Source organism: Manis javanica, chromosome 2, assembly GCF_040802235.1.
Source record: "Manis javanica isolate MJ-LG chromosome 2, MJ_LKY, whole genome shotgun sequence".
In the NCBI taxonomy this organism is placed as follows: Eukaryota; Metazoa; Chordata; class Mammalia; order Pholidota; family Manidae; genus Manis; species Manis javanica.
In genome coordinates this window covers 163,516,556-163,533,273 of record NC_133157.1, presented here as the reverse complement: position 1 = coordinate 163,533,273, position 16,718 = coordinate 163,516,556, and positions in this window count along the sequence as shown.

The window sequence follows — 16,718 nt, the reverse complement described above, 5'->3', positions numbered from 1 at the left end:
AGCAGGTTAATACCTTAGTGTGCAAATATAGTGAAATTTCAGATGCTTCACCAGCTACAGCATTCTTCCATGTTAACTTCCCTGTGGGACTTAGGCGGACTGAGCACCCTCTGTCTGGAACACTGCTGGTTCTTGTCGCTGAGGATGGAAAGAGGACACCGTAGTGATGTGCTAGTCTTCACAGCTTCTTTTAAAACCATAACGTAGGCTCACATTGCATTCTTCAAAGCAAGTCACATGCCTGAGCCTGACCCAAATGGGATGGGCAGTGAATACTTGTGCATAATAATATAATCTACCGGAGCAGGTTAATAACCTATGCACTAGACCTTTAATTTCCCACTTTCTCCCCAGCTGAGTAGATTTACTGCAATATCAAGCTTTCATCTTATCTGAGATGAGTGTGCCCCGTACTATAAAAAATCTATATATTACTCTCAAAATCTGTGCCTACTATTTACCTATAACTCTTCTAATATTTTTCCTCAAAATGAGGAACAGTGATACCTAATGAGCATTCTCTGGAAAATCATGGGTTTCAGAATTCATCCAAATTTTTTTCTAAGCATATTAAAATAGTCTTTTATTTATTGTATAATTTATTTATATAATATGTGAATTACTATGTAATACATACAACACATAAAATATGGCTTATATTTTATTTTTTTAACTTTACATTTCTTAAATGTTTTAAATGCATAATTAACTTTACATTTCTTAAATGTTTTAAATGCATAATTAAAATAAAGCATAATGGTTATTCATGTGCCGCCTATCATACCATAAACGAGCTATGGAAATTCAACCCTATGGAAAACATTAATGACAGTGACTATATAGTTATATAGTACTGTACTCTGAACGTTGTGTCCCCGAAAGTTCATGTGTAGAAACCTAATCCTCAATATGATGATATTTAGATGTGAGACTTTTGGTAGGTGATTAGGTCATGAGGCTGAGCCCTCATTAACAGGATTAGTGTTCTTATAAAAGAGACCCCCCAGAGCTGCCTGCCCCTTTCTGCAGGAAGATGACTCTATGAGCCAGACAGCAGGCTATCACCAGACACCAAATCTGCTGGTACGTTGATTTTGGACTTCCCAGTCTCCAGAACTGTGGAAATAAATGTCTGTTGTTTATAATCTGCCCCGTCTATGGTACATTTTTATAACAGCCAGAATAGACTAAAACATGTAATATATAGCATTTCATAACATATATAATTATTATAGTCAGATAATATTTATTTAACCAATTCTAAGTGCCTGCTATATATAAGTAAGAAACTACAGGGCTGGGATTACCTTGCTGAAAAAGAAATTGACATAATTGCTGCACTTGAGGTACTTACAGGCTAGTGGAGAAATGCTCAAAAAGGATTAAACCAAAACAAGTAAACATAAAAAATTTAAAAACAAATTGGTAAGTTTTTTAATGAAACAATATTTTGAGATAGATAATAAACTAAAGGAATATATTTTAGTTAGAGTGAGTAGGAATATGACATTTAAACTGAGACATGATGTGTAAAATGGAGGCAGCTATGCAAAGATTGGAATGAGGGGGTGGAAATGTTCTGAGTACAGTTTGGAAAGACCATAAGGTGGGAAAGAGGATTCAGGAAATGACTGAAAGTCATTGTGGCTGGAACAGAGTGAGCCCAGAAACAAAGGTAAAGATCAAGATGGATGTAGATCAGGAAAGTCATTCATGGAGTTTGGTGGGATTAAAATTCCTCCGAAGTAGGAGCATTTATTTATGGGTAACTAGGACAAATTCAGTATTTTGTTATGAGCACAAAGGAAATTGTTGAAGGGCTTTGTGCTGTGATGAATCATGGTCCAATCTATATGGCAAAAAGATGACTTTTGTGAAGAGGAGCAAGTTGTGTATCAACAACACTGGGAGGTGGAGGCAGACTAGATGGAAAGAAGTGGATGCATTTAAAGCAAATTTAGAAAACAGAATTGAAGATATTTTGGTTAATTAAATATGTGAATTATGAGAAAGTGTTACTGCTACGTTTTTGTCTTCAACAACTGGAAACATTATATTGTTCTCTGTTTTGTAAAATGGAAAAACATCTCTCTGTGGATTGACTGTGGGATAGCGTGTGAATCAAGTGTAACATTTTGAACAATCTAGGTTTGAGATATCTGTGAGATGTTTCATTGGAAATGTTAAATAATGGGTTGGCCATGTTAATCTAGGGCTCAGATGAAAGATCTTGGGTGAAATATAAATTTATGAATTGTCATCTTATGTATGGTGGCACTTAAAAATATGGAATTAAAGGAGATAATCAGGAAGAGAGTATAGGAATAAAAAAAAGAGGACCCAAGTCCATGGCCATCAGAATACTATCATTTATAGGCTGATAGAGAAATAGAAACTAGGGGAAGACACAGAGGAACAAGAAAGGAAATACTGGAAAATGTAGTGTCACAGAGTGGGGAGTCTTTTAAGAAAAAGGGAATACTCAACATTGCATTTCAGTAGAAGATTTAGGAAGTATAAAATAGAAAAGTTCCTTTTTTTTCAATATGGCAACACAGAGGTGATTGGTATTTTTAAAACTTTGAGTCAAGAAGTCAATAGAAGGTGAGGAAATGGTGTTAGTGAATCAAGGCAATGCATTTAAAAGTTTAACCTAGAGATAGAGTTGAAAATGAAATAATATTTGAAAGGACAAGAGGGATAAAGAGAGGATATTCTTGCTTTTTTACTAATGAACATGTTTCATTATGGCATGGTGTTTGTTTAAAAGAACAATGGAATGAACCAGAAAATAATGAGAGGTTGATAATCAGGAGAACATATGTTTCCAGGACAGGAAATCCTTGAGTACAAAAGTTAAATAGGAGAATTCTAGATCAAGGTAGGAAGGGAGGGCTCAGAGCCCAGGAGAAGGGGCTGTCATTTGGTGCAATAATGGTGGATACCACCTCCATTGTGTTGGGGAAGTAGAAATAGAAACATGTTTGGAGATGCAAGTAGATTTATATATCTGGTGATGAGAAATGAGGTTATTCATATTTGCTGATTGTTATTTTGTCAATGAAGTATAAGGTAAGAACCTATCATTAGTTGAAGAATGGGTGGATGGTTTAAGAAAAGAAGAGAAAGTAGTTTGGAATATTATGTTTGAGATGTTTAGAAATAGGGAAAACAGTCTCAAACACCCATTGATGATAAGAGATCTTTAAATCTTTAAATGAGAGAACAGCTAGAGAGCTGGTTGTGTGATTTTTCTCCAACAAGCCCATAATGCAAAAAGACGGCTAGTAAGAAGAATCCCAAGTTGGAGTTTTCTCCATTGAAAATAACGGAGTAGAGGCAAGGAAATTGAAAATATTTGGAAAAAGTGAAGATAATGATAGTTTGAGAAATCTGTGTTAAATAAGAAGGGTAGTGCTACCTGGAGGGAGTTGAAAGATAATGAAAAGTTGATGTGGTCAGTGAATAAGAGGCCTCAATAAAGTTAATCAGTGGGTGGTTAGCAGAGGAAGGCATCGGGTGTGGGCAAAATGGGTAAAGGTGGCCAAAGGGTACAACTTTCAGTTATAAAATAAATAAGTCATAGCGATGTGATGTACAGCACAGGGACTTACAGTTAACAGTGCTGAATTATTATATGTTTGAAGGTTGCTAAAAAAAATAGATCTTAAAAGTTCTCATGACAAGAAAAAAATTTGTAGTTTTGTAAGGTGATGGATGCTAACTAGATTTATGGTGGGGATTATTTCACAATATATGCAAATACCAAATCATTATGTTTTACACCTGAAACCAATATGATGTTATGTGCTAATTATATCTCAATGAAAAAAAAGACTGAATCAATGGGCGTGCATTTAGGATGACTTCATCAGATACTAGTCAGTTGCTTTCTAGTTATTTTATTCTAGGGAGCAATAATTCCCTAGCTAATGCTTTTCAAAGACTTATTTAGGATATGTAAATATCACAGTCACTGGCTCTCAAGATAATAATGATGATGAAGGGCCTGGTCCAGGCTCTGAAATGTTGGCAGATCCACGTGAAGGGTGCGTGCACTGAACAAAGTAACTGTCATGAGCATGGTAGACTGTGTTTGCTATTTTCCCTGCATCTTACACTGGCATGGTGAGACAATTTGAGGGCTATATCAGGTGATGCTAAAAGAAGAGCATTATATGGGTGCTTAACAAATGCTTTGGTTGATGAGGGTGACATGATGGTGTCCTGTTTTCTAAGTAAGTAGCATTAAAGTAAATATTGGTTTTCTCTGAATGGAAGGAAACAGAGATTCTTCATTAATATTTATGTGTAAGTTCAAAGCCATGAATGTAATATGATATTTTTCTCCAGTTATACAAATTAGTGAGCCATAATATAACATGACTTTAGAAAGAATGCTGATATTTAAAACATTGTATTATATACTAATGACCTCATAATTTAGAAATCCTTTAATAAATATTTGAAGAGATTTGTGAAATCATTATTTAAATGTAACAGAATACTAATATGAATTGGCATTTATATTTTACTCCTTGCTACTCTTTTGTTTTCCTTTTGAAGTATCACTGAGTTTTATGTTACTTTTTTAGGACTATTTAGAAAATAGCACCGTGTTCACAAGTGTTGTTGTGTTTTATTTTTAAACACTAAGTATATTTGAAAGGGTTAAACTTTCAAATACTGTCTGATTTTCATCACTACCATTTCAGAAACTCAAGGATATAGATGAATACTTATTTCAATGGGTTAAAAAAATCCTCTAAGATTCTTAGAAAAAAATAAAACAACTAATAACACCAAAATTAAAATAAGTCTCATTTTTCCCTTTTTAGAGGTGTCTAGGAGATGATATAGGAGTAAAGGTGATGCTTGAGAATGGAACACTTGTGTAATAATAACGCCTGCTAATAATTTATTTAATATTGTTATATTGAAGAACTCTGAGTTTAAAAATGAAGGTTCTGCAGACATTGGAATCCTCAACAATACAGAGCTCAGGAGAGAGAACATGGCCAATGAGACAGAAGGAGATCATTAGAAGGAAGAAACATAATATGCATTTATCATTTAGAAGTGTTGAGTGAAAAATGAATCCCGTGCCTGGACACAGAGGTCAATCTTCAGTGGTATGTTGGCTGAAAGAAGCTTGAGGGCTGGTGTTTATGACCGATGCTGAGTCTCCACCCAGATCTCCCCTTGAGGACTGAGATGTTCATTCTTCCAACTGCCTAGAAGTCTCGCTGTTGCCCTCAGCTGAAAGGAGCTATCTTGCCCAAGGTTATGTCCCATTACCATAATCGGGTCAATGCAGGGATAAAAAGTCGCAGCTGTTTGACCTCAATTCAGAACAATTTTGAAGGGCCCTACCAGCTTCGGCGCCCTCTGAGGGATGAGCTGAAGCCCGGGTGTGACTGTACGGCCTCACAGGCAGAGTGGAGAGCATTCCCTCAGGAACATCCTGCACACAGGTCTGCAGCTTAGCATCTGTTTGGTGGGGAAACGGACCTAGACAGAATTCTTCCCACAGGACTATGCACGCATCTGACTGAAGTGCTTCCAACAGTTGGGACCTTACCTGTGGCAGTCTCTTGATTTATGAGGAATCCCTACTAAATATTCAAAGTGAAACTGAGGTCTGTGGCTTCTTGTATGCTCACTTGTCTATCCTGTGCCTGCAGTGACGCACTTTTGTCATCGGTACAAGTTCTAAGAATTTATCTTAACAAAAGAGAAACATTCAAAATATGTGTAGAGGTTTATCTAAAAAATGTTCATTATAGCATTATTTACAATAGAAAAAGTCATAATAAAGTGATAAAACATTTTAAAATAAGGGATTGTTGGGAGCCAAAAGTCAATAGGTGATGAGAGAATGGAAACTATAAATGTGGACATGTTGGAAAGTATTATTAATATTGCTATTATTTTCATATCATTGCTCTATTGCTACATTTGTCTCCTTCCCCCAAATTCTCCATATCTGATGCTTCCCCCTGAATAATAAATAGCCAAGCAAAGTATAGTTAGATATGTAAATAAACCATCCCACCACTCCTCTGTGGTGTCTTACATTCCTCCAATAGTTCTTTGAGTTAAGAGGGTTCCTCTGAATACATTTCACCAAAGTACCGATGGACATTTAGCTTTGTGTTTTTTGTTTTTTCTTTTGTCTATGAGAGCTTTTCTGGTGTTTTCTAATTCAGGTTGCTGCTTCTATGTGATCTCTGTAGGAGGAACTGAATAAAATAATAAATGTCTTCTTTGTCAACGACATTTTTGAGTGTCTTCCTAAAGGTGTCAGTAGTCTAAGTGGCATTCAAATACTTCCAAATACATCTAATTATTTTCTGTGAAATAATTAGGGGTTTTATTGCTCTAATTATTTTCTGTGAAAACTCTTCTGCTTTATTACCAAATGAGAGTTGTTACTGTCTTTCTTTCTGATTATTGCATTTGTGGTATTTATTTCAGGGTTTTTAAGATCCTTCAAAGCCTATTTAGGTTTTCACTCTTTTATATGAATTTAATACTAATTAAAATAATGAGTTAGTAGGCTTGGAAAATCAAATCATCATTCAGCCAGAGCAATAGCAGGGCTTATTTAACAGACCATCTCAAATTATATTAAGCCAATCCTGGAAGAATCTTCACAAAGATACATAGGTTGCAGATACTGTCATACTTTCTATAGGATATTAAACATTTTGTCTTAGATATTTGTTCAAAAATAAATTTAAAAGATGATTAAATTAGTAGATGGTTAAGCCCTGACTTTTATATAGGAGGCAGCTGGGCATTTTTCAACTTACCCCATCATTATTCTTTTTATTAATTTTTACAGACCTAGTAATTTCAACCTATGGAAGGGAAGTCAAGCAAGATTTCAAAGGGCCTAATAGAGCCATTGAATGCTTTCCTTCCTATCACGGAAGGCTATACTACAAGGGTATCAGAGACATTATTCTGTTTCCATCCCTGGTGATAATTTTCTATGCCAGGACTAAGGAAGGGCAACAATGTTTTTTATTAGGAAGGAAGTGATGTTTAATGATAAAATGACAAGGTATTTGCCATTGTTTATAACAATTGTGTTTGAACCTTGCAATTTCGCAAATATTCAATAATCATACTAACTACATCTGTTTCTATATAGTAAACAAATCATAAATTTGATGTGTTTATTGAATTTTATAAACTGACTGAAGGTTTTGTGGTTGAAAAGTTAGTTAGATGCATGGAGGGCAAACCAAACCAAATTAGGGTCAACACGTACTTGACTCATCAAATTTGTTTTTAAGACTGTCATCTTGTTCTTTCAACAGAGACACCACCTGTCGTATGCTGTGATCCAGTGAGGGTTCAGGGAAATGGGCAATCATAGGCTGTGTTCACAGCACACATTAACAATCTTTCTGGAAGCTAATTGTGAACTATATTAAGGTTTCTAAAAATGTGCTTAACATTTGTCCAGTAATTTCATTTTCAGAAATCCATTTTACAGATTTCAGCAATACTATATGAAAGACTTAATTACAGGAATGTTCCTCAATGTTAAACATAGTGTTGTTTTTAATAGAGAAAAAATAGAAATATTGACAGGAAAAAGAGTTTAAGGGCTGGTAACAAAACTATGTTTTTGCATTAAGATCTGGTAAAAAAAAGCTAGCTGTTTGGTGTTTTGAATATTATACACATTCACAACAAGTGACTGGGAGAATACAAAGGGACAACTCTGAGTGGAATCAGTGACATTTAAATTTTGTTCTTTCACTTGATTTTACTTTTTAAAAATCCATTTGCAATGATAATGTATTTATTTTGTAAGGAGGAAAAATTATTATGTTTCATTTGTCGTTTTGTAAGGAGGAAAAATTGAAGGAAAAATTGAAGGAAAAATTTTGTAAGAAGGAAAAATTATCATTTGTCATTTTGTAAGGAGGAAAAATGTACAGCATATATCATAGACAGTGTGATCAATAAAGATAACTCTATGTATCTCTATATTTTCATCTTTATAGAGATACATAAACCATGGAGGTAAGAGGAATTTTTAAGAACAGATTGACTTCTCAAACGAGTATAGCACTAATTTTGGAATTTCAAATTTAGGGAATTAACATTTTGGAGGAATAAGCTCATGGGCACAGGTTAATTCCTTCCCAATAGAATTTGTCATGACCACTGAAGTGTGCAATTTATGTAGGTAGATACATGGCTACATATTACATAACTCACATACAACCAACCTTACTTTATTTATTGATATATTAACACATGTCAGTAAGAAAACAAAGAGTCTCATCAAATATGTATTGAAAAGAGAACAAAAGCACAAATGATAATAATATGCTTCTTTTTTTCTAATTGGTCACAACCTACCGATGGCTGTCTATTAGTATGTATGTTGATTAATTTATAGAACAGCAAAAATACTGAGTCATACTGAAAATGAAACTAATAATCCAGTGTTTTTTTTTAACTGGATTTAATCTCAGTCATGTAGGCCTATCTTCTCAGGTAAGGGTACCTTAACATCTCCTCTCAAACTTTAGGAGCAAGAAGAGGTCACTACTAGTAAAGACCTCACTGCCAGTAAGCTTTTCCTGACTGTCTCAGGCAGACTCAGACTTTCCCTCTGTGATAACATTTCTGTTACAGCATTTAATTCACATGTGAGTTGGATCCATACACATTTTCATCTTCTCACTACTTACAAAGCCTCATATAATAAAGGATTGATACAATGGTATGTTATTACAGATTTATATGCTTGGAATGGTTTAGTGAATTGATCTCTTCTTACATATTATAGACTGAATGTGTTTGTCCTTCCAAAATTAATATATTGAAGCCTTAACCTCGAATATGATGTTATTTGGAGATGAGGTTTTTGGGAGGTCTATATGAGGTCATGAGGGTGGTGCCCTGGTCTGATGAATTAGTGTCCTTACAAGAAGAGACACGAGGACAGGTCTCTTTCTCTCTTTACACACATACAAGAGAGGTCATGTGAGCACACGGAATGATGGTTGCAAACTACAAGCCAAGGTAAGAGTCCTCAGAATGAAAGCTGACTCACCAGCACCTTGATCTTGGACTTCTCAGCCTCCAGAACTGTGAGAAATGAATTTCTGTTGCTTAAGCCACCCTGTCTGTGGCATTTTGTTATGAAAACCCAATCACCTACTAGATTACATTATCATAATTTATTGTCCTAATCATCATTCTGTCTGCCGGTTCTGTTTTCTCAAAGCTTTAAACATATCTGTGGTGTCACTAGGAAGCAAGTTAATAATAACTTATTTTAAACATAGATTATTAAAGTGAAATAAAATGAAACATGCTCTTACATACCCAGACCTTTGCCAAACATCACCTGATATAATAAATGCATAATTTAACACAGTTCTCCAATAACTTAGAAGGAACACATTATTCCAAAGAGTTTGTAGGAATATGGCTTTATATTTCTATTTAATTACATGTGGGACTTTATCTATTATATAAAAATTTAATATTTATTCTGTATTATATTTAACCTGTTTTGCAATAACCTCTTTCATATCCTTTTCTGTTTGATGTGCTCATTTAATACTTGAATCCCATATATTACTATAAACTATCTTGAGACTGCCAAGTTATTGGAATATTTATAGGTTTCATTTTATATGTCACCATATCTAATTTCTAGCCACATCATTTAAAATATGTCTCAATGAAATAAAAATAGGATTAGAAAAAAAATGTTTCTTAAATGCTCTGAATTCTCCTTCTACATTACCTTGAATACAAAACTGTCATGCTGCACTGTCTGCATAGAGATGCCAGATAGGTGTAATGCAAATCAAGAGCAAGTCATTGACAGATAAATTAAATAGTCATGATCTGAATATTGAGTTTAGGCAAGCATCACAGTCTATTGGCGCCAAGCTAGATTTCTTGTCCTGTACAAAAATGTTATGTTGTTCTCACTAAGCAGTCATCCATCTAAGTGACTTCAAGGCCTTTAAGACCTGAGTAGGCAAAGCTCATCTATCAGCCTCTTGACTTCAGTCAGAGCCACAGCAGGTACCATAATAAGCTTAGTCCATGGAAGCTGATTATTTTGTTACAGAAGCACATTTAAAAATTCAGTTTTGTTGTAGTTTTATAGTGACAGACTAGCTGGCTTTCATTAAAAAATTATTTTTGATATGTTAAATTCTAGCTATGGGCTCTGATACAAAGATTGGGTCTTGTTTGATGTTAGTGGGAATTTAAGGAAAAAACGATTTTCTAATAATTAAATGCAATGATGCTTGTCATCTACTCATAGAATATTTCCAAAACAGGCTAAAATGGCAGGATCTATGAAATGGTGAACAACAAGAGAAGCAATTTTAAATTCAAAATAGATGATTCTATTGCACATATTTAATCAGCTTATTAAGTCACAACTGGTGTAGTAATTTTGAGTAATGGATTTAAGTGTTAAAAATTAACTTAAACCAGCTGTTTGGCATCATGCCAACAAATGAATGTTCCATAATTAAATTAAAGTTAAATTTTTTCAGTTAAAAATAATTACAATTCTAATTGCAAAAAACAAATTTATAATGATCTCATTTCTTTTTAAAAATAATTTAAAGTTTTCAGTTAAAAATAATTACAATTCTAATTGCAAAAAACAAATTTATAATGATCTCATTTCTTTTTAAAAATAATTTAAAGTTTAATGCAATTTCAGTGAAAATAGCCACCAATGGAAATGGCAAAGTTATCCCTTTGGGATGGCGAAGAAAAACTTATCAAGCAAGAATAGAAAATGTATTTTTGAAATCAATAATAATAAAGAGACCTAAAAATATATTTAGAATTTATAGAACTATAATATTTTTTTAAAAGTTTGGAGTAATGGTACATAAATAAGTAGAGAAATCTATGTAACAGAAGTTCCAAAATACTTTAAAAATGAAACAAATATTTCCTGGCCACTGAATGAGTACTACACACTCTTCATGCATTGTTCCTTTAACCTCACTTACAAAGCTGTGAAGTAGACAATTAAATCATTCCCCAAATTACGAAAAAACTGAAATTGGTAAGAAGATAAATCCTTTTCTTTCCTCAAACAGGGAAGTATAAAACTGATAATGCAAAAACTGACCTTCCACAAAATATTATCAAACTGAGTTTTAACACTGCACTAAAAAAAACATACACTATGATCAAATGAGAATTATTCCAATTATGCAAAGATGGTTTAGCATATGCAAATCAATAAATAATAGAATGAAGGACTAAAAATTATGATCTCAACAGATATAAAAAAAGCATTCGGCAAAATTCAACACCTTTTCATGATAAAAACTTTCAACAAATTGACTGTAAAAGGTAAGACACCTCAATATAATAAAGGTCACATATGACAAGCCCACTGCTAACATCATACTCAATGGTCTAAAGCTGAAAACTTTTCCTCTAAGATCAGGAACAAGACAAGGATGTCCATTTCTGCCACTTTTATTCATCATAGTACTAAAAGTCTTATCCAGAGTGATTAGGCAAGAGAAATAAATAAAATACATCAGAATTGAAGGGGAATAAATAAAACTGTTTCTATTTACAAATGACATGATATTACATACAGAAAACCCTAAAGACTCTACCAAAAAACCACAAGAACTAATGAATGAATTCAGTAAGTTTCAAGAATCAAAACAAATATATCAAAATGAGTTATGTTTTTGATGTTTTTGTATACTAACAATAAACTATCTGAAAAAAGAAATTAAAAAAAATACATTTATAATAGAACTCAAAACACCAAAATACTTAGAAATAAACTTACCCAAGGAGGTAAAAGATCTCTACACTGAAAACTATGTTTATGAAAGAAATCAAAGAAGACAGAAATAAATGGAAAGATATTTGTATTCATGGATTGCTAGAATAATATTATTAAAATGTTCATACTGCTCAAAGTGATCTGCAGATTTAGTGTAATCCCTGTCAAAATTCCAATAGCATTTTTCACATATATAGAACAAATAATCCTAAAATCTGTATGAAACCACAAAGAACACCAAGTACCCCAAGCCATCTTGAGAAAGAATAACAAAGCTAAAGACATTATACTTCCTGATTTCATAATAATATTACTAAATTTGCACATAATAATTGAGCTGCAAAGTTCATGAAGCAAGTCGGAGAGCAAACAAAAAAATCAAAACTAAGGGCTACCATAGTGGGCACTGAAGTATAGATCAGAAAGTCCCACTGGGCAATGATAATCTATAAAGTCTTGAGGTAAGTACCCCAAGAATCTCATATTCAGCTACATTTCATCTATGTATAAAAACAATAGACATCTGAAAATCTGAAAATATCCAGAAAAAAACACATCAACAAATCCTTGAAAAATCCTCCTCAATAAGATATTCTAGCCAAGTAAGATTTGGTGCCCAGTGAGGAACTCTGAAATGGGGACTTGATTATCATGGGAAGGTCTAGTGAGGGTTGCTGACATCACTGGATGGAGTAATGGAATCTAGGTGACTGGTAAATACTATTATAAGATCAAAATTCCCACATCGTGTATCATTCGTAAAAGGGATGCTACGACATATAAAATTATTAAAATCATAGTAACTAAAATAAAAATCTCATTTTGAAATAATAGAGCTGGGAGTAGGTATGAGAAAGTTGGGAAGGAATTTAAATCAGCAAATGCCTTTATATAAAACATTGCAAATAATAAGATAGTATAAAATGGAATACCTTATAATCTGGCATTTATGACCACATTTATACGGTAAGACAATAAATTAGAATAGGATAGAAATCAATTTAACTTAATAAAGAACACCATTTGGATAAAAAACAAAATAATAAACAAAAAGAAGGGCAAAAATATATGAGGCATACAACCAACATAAAAGTAGAAATATCAATACTGATAACAAACAAGATTGACTTCAAGACTTAAAGCATTCAATGAGACCCAAGGCATGTCATTTTCAAGAAGCATAGTTATAAGTAATAGAGCATAAAAATACAAGAAGAAAACACTTCAAGAAATACTATAAGAAATCTACATTAGACTCTTTAAACTCTCATGGTACATCACAGACCAAATAGGTGAAAAACAGAATTTTAATGATGTAATTAACAGTATTTAATAAATAGGTATTCTAAAAACTAGATGTATTTCTTTTCAAGGGTATGTGTTATACTAAGAAATAAGCCCAGTACATTTAAAAATTAGAAATAATAGCTCACAAATCATAAAAAAACCATGAATCAAAACTATAAATAAACACCTATGTAAACAAAGCCCACAGAATTATTTTGGAAATTAAAAATAATCCCCTAAATAAATTCAATATTTTAATTAATATTTAATATTCACTTCTTAACATCAGTAGGTATCGACCTAAAATCAAACATATCAAAACATACAGCATAAGGCTCAAGTAATGTCAGAGGAAATTGTCAAATGACTTCATTTTTCAATCAGAAAACGATGAATAATTGAACAAAACATTTTGTTTTTGTACTAGAAGGCAGGGAAACTATACATAGAAAGCTAAATTCACTTTAAATGCTATTTGCTAGGCCTCAAATGTAACATTCTAACTCCTTCTTGAATTATCTAACTATTTAAGTAGAATTTTTACTGATTAAAGCAAAATCTTTGGGTGATTGTGTGGACTATAAATTATACATGTTGCTCTGTCAAATAATTTTTGGTATCAATGTTTATAATATAAATGTATAGAAACTCATAAGGTTTTTTGGTGTAGATAAGACAATTCCTAGAATTTCAAACCATATATTCAATATTAAACAGAATTGCTCACATAAATGTTGGTCATTTAGAAGTTCTATCTATATTTTTTAAAAAGTTACAATGATTTGTTTTGAAAAGTAACTTTAGATTTTAGTATAATTTCTTATGAGTAGTATTATCCATGTATTTAATTACTACTGCTTTATACCAAATTTCATAATCATTTTGTATGTGAGTTTATATTCTATATTTAAAACAAAGTACAGTCTGTTAAAAAATTTACCCAGAATGCTTATTTTTTGTCATTTGTCCACAATATGATGAACTGTCACACTTTCTAGACACAATGCAGCTTTCAAAATAGGTATATCTAATGAGGTCTTATTTTGTTAAAATAGAAATTTTCTAGATAAATAAGCATGGTTTAAAATATTTTTATATGCCAAAAATGAAGAGCTGCTGGGATTTAAGAACCATACATTAAAAAAAAGGGTTAATGGCATTATTTCTTGGTCTAGTATTTTTTTGATGGCTTATCAGAGATGAAAGAAAATTTTTGTGAGGGAAATCTGTTTTCTGGTATTTGACTAAAGATGTATTCAGAATGTTAACATTCTTGTGACATCCCAGTCATATTGATGAAAACATTGCATTTCTGTGTCACAATAAATTTGATGACAATTAGAAATGTCATAAATAGAAAACCATATGAAATTCAATTTTCATGTGTGAATGACTGCCTATCACCATTTGAAAGTATTAATCACTTGCCTGCCTGTTTTTAAAGCTAGTGCACTATTTTTAGACAGATGCATGTGGGGTCTGTACCTGATCAAATTTTCCTTCATTTGACAAGTGCCTACAGTGAATTCTGAATCATAGAATTCAAGTTTGAACTGTTTTGTCACACTTCAAGAGTTGGAGCACATTCTGAACCTTTCTAATTGAATATTGACACCCCTCCCCCAATAGACGGTCTGATTCATGCAAGACACAGTTATTAGCAGGTTTACTTGCTGTTGTCACTAGTTAACCAGGGAAGATAAATCATCATCAGATTTCATTTATAAACATAATTAATTGATAATCTAAATTAAGACACCTTTTTGAGAAAAGTTTCTCTCATGAACTATCAGAATACATGTAATTTAAAGAAAATCATGTGTATAGATGGAATACAGAAGAAATATCATTTGAGCTAACAATAGAAAAGAAAAACCTCTAGGTTAAATAAGGAAAAAGACAAAGTAGAATGATTGAATGCATCTTTTGGAGCAAGATACCCTGGGTGTGAATCTTTTACTTACTAGTTGTGTGTCTTGGGGAAAATGTTTAATTAAACCTCAATCATCTTATCTGTGATGTGGGGTAAAAAATAGCATCTACTTCATGGAATTGTCCTGAGGATTAAATGCATTGGTCCATGTAAATCACTTAGCATGATGCCTGGCACATAGTAATTAATGTTAGAAATTTTTGTTACTATTGAAAATAGGGTCCATTAACCCCAGCCTGTAGGGCTATCCCTGTCTCCAATTATGAGTTTCATCTTGTCTTTAGGCCTGGGAAATAATGTAGGGTAATAACAGGTCTAAAACTGGACTGTGTGGTACACTCTGGGGGTCTATAGATTTAATTTAATTATTGATATTGATAAAATGGTAGATTCAAATATGTTTTCTACTACAATAATATGCAGTAATTTTAAATCAATAATGGGAAAAAAGTAAATCCAGTCATTAGGAAAACAATTTTGCTTTTAAAATGGTCTGTATATAATAATTATTGCTTTTGTATCTCTTGCTGTCTCACTCTTTGAATAAAAATATTTCAAAGGGTAAATTCTAAACTATTAAAAGTAGTGATTTCTCTCTTTCTTTTGAGAGTTAATGAGGTTGTCAGAACCCTCCTGAGAACAAGTTTTCCAGAGACAAGGCAAAGGGAAGCATGCAATGGCACTGGACTCTAGCCAGCATAATTATCATTTTTGATAGTTAGAAAATTCTTTTCTTATATTATCTTTTGAAACAATGAACCTAAATTACTTTCATGCTTTTTTTTGTCTTTGATGCCTTGCCTTGCAATTTCACTAGAATTTGTCTAAATGTGAATTTATTCTTATTTATTCTGACTGAGATTTCTGGTGCTTCATAAATCTAAGAATTCATGTCTTTCATTTAATCTGGATTCTGTTATATGAACACCACCTTTCTCATATTTTCTCCATCCTATCCTGAGACTCCAGTAGTTGTTTGCCACTTTGCATTCTGTCCTCCATGTCTTATAATATATATATATTTTTAATGGTGCCATCCCTTCTCAGCCTCATCTTTTTTTAAAAATTCAATTTATTATCATTAATCTACAATTACATGAAGAACATTATGGTTACTAGACACCCCCCTTCACTAAGCACCCCCCTGGAAACTCCATTACAGTCACTGTCCATCAGTGTAGTAAGATGCTGTAGACTCACTACTTGTCTTCTCTGTGTTCCACATACCTCCCTCTGCCCACCCCCCCCATATTATACATGCTAATCGTAAGGCCCCCTTTTTTTTCCCTGCCCTTATCCCTCCCATCCCACCCCTCCTGCCAAGTCCCTTTCCCTTTGGTAACCGATAGTCCATTTTTGGGTTCTGTGATTTTGCTGCTGTTTTGTTCCTTCAGATTTTCTTTGTTCTTATACTCCACATATGAGTGAAATCATTTGGTACTTGTCTTTCTCTGCCTGGCTTATTTCACTAAGCATAATACCCTTTGGCTCCATCTATGTTGTTGCAAATGGTAGGATTTGTTTTCTTCTTATGGCTGAATAATATTCCATTGTATATATGTACCATATCTTCTTTATCCATTCATCTATTGATGGACACTTAGGTTGCTTCCATTTCTTGGCTATTGTAAATAGTGCTGTCATAAACATAGGGGTGCATCTGTC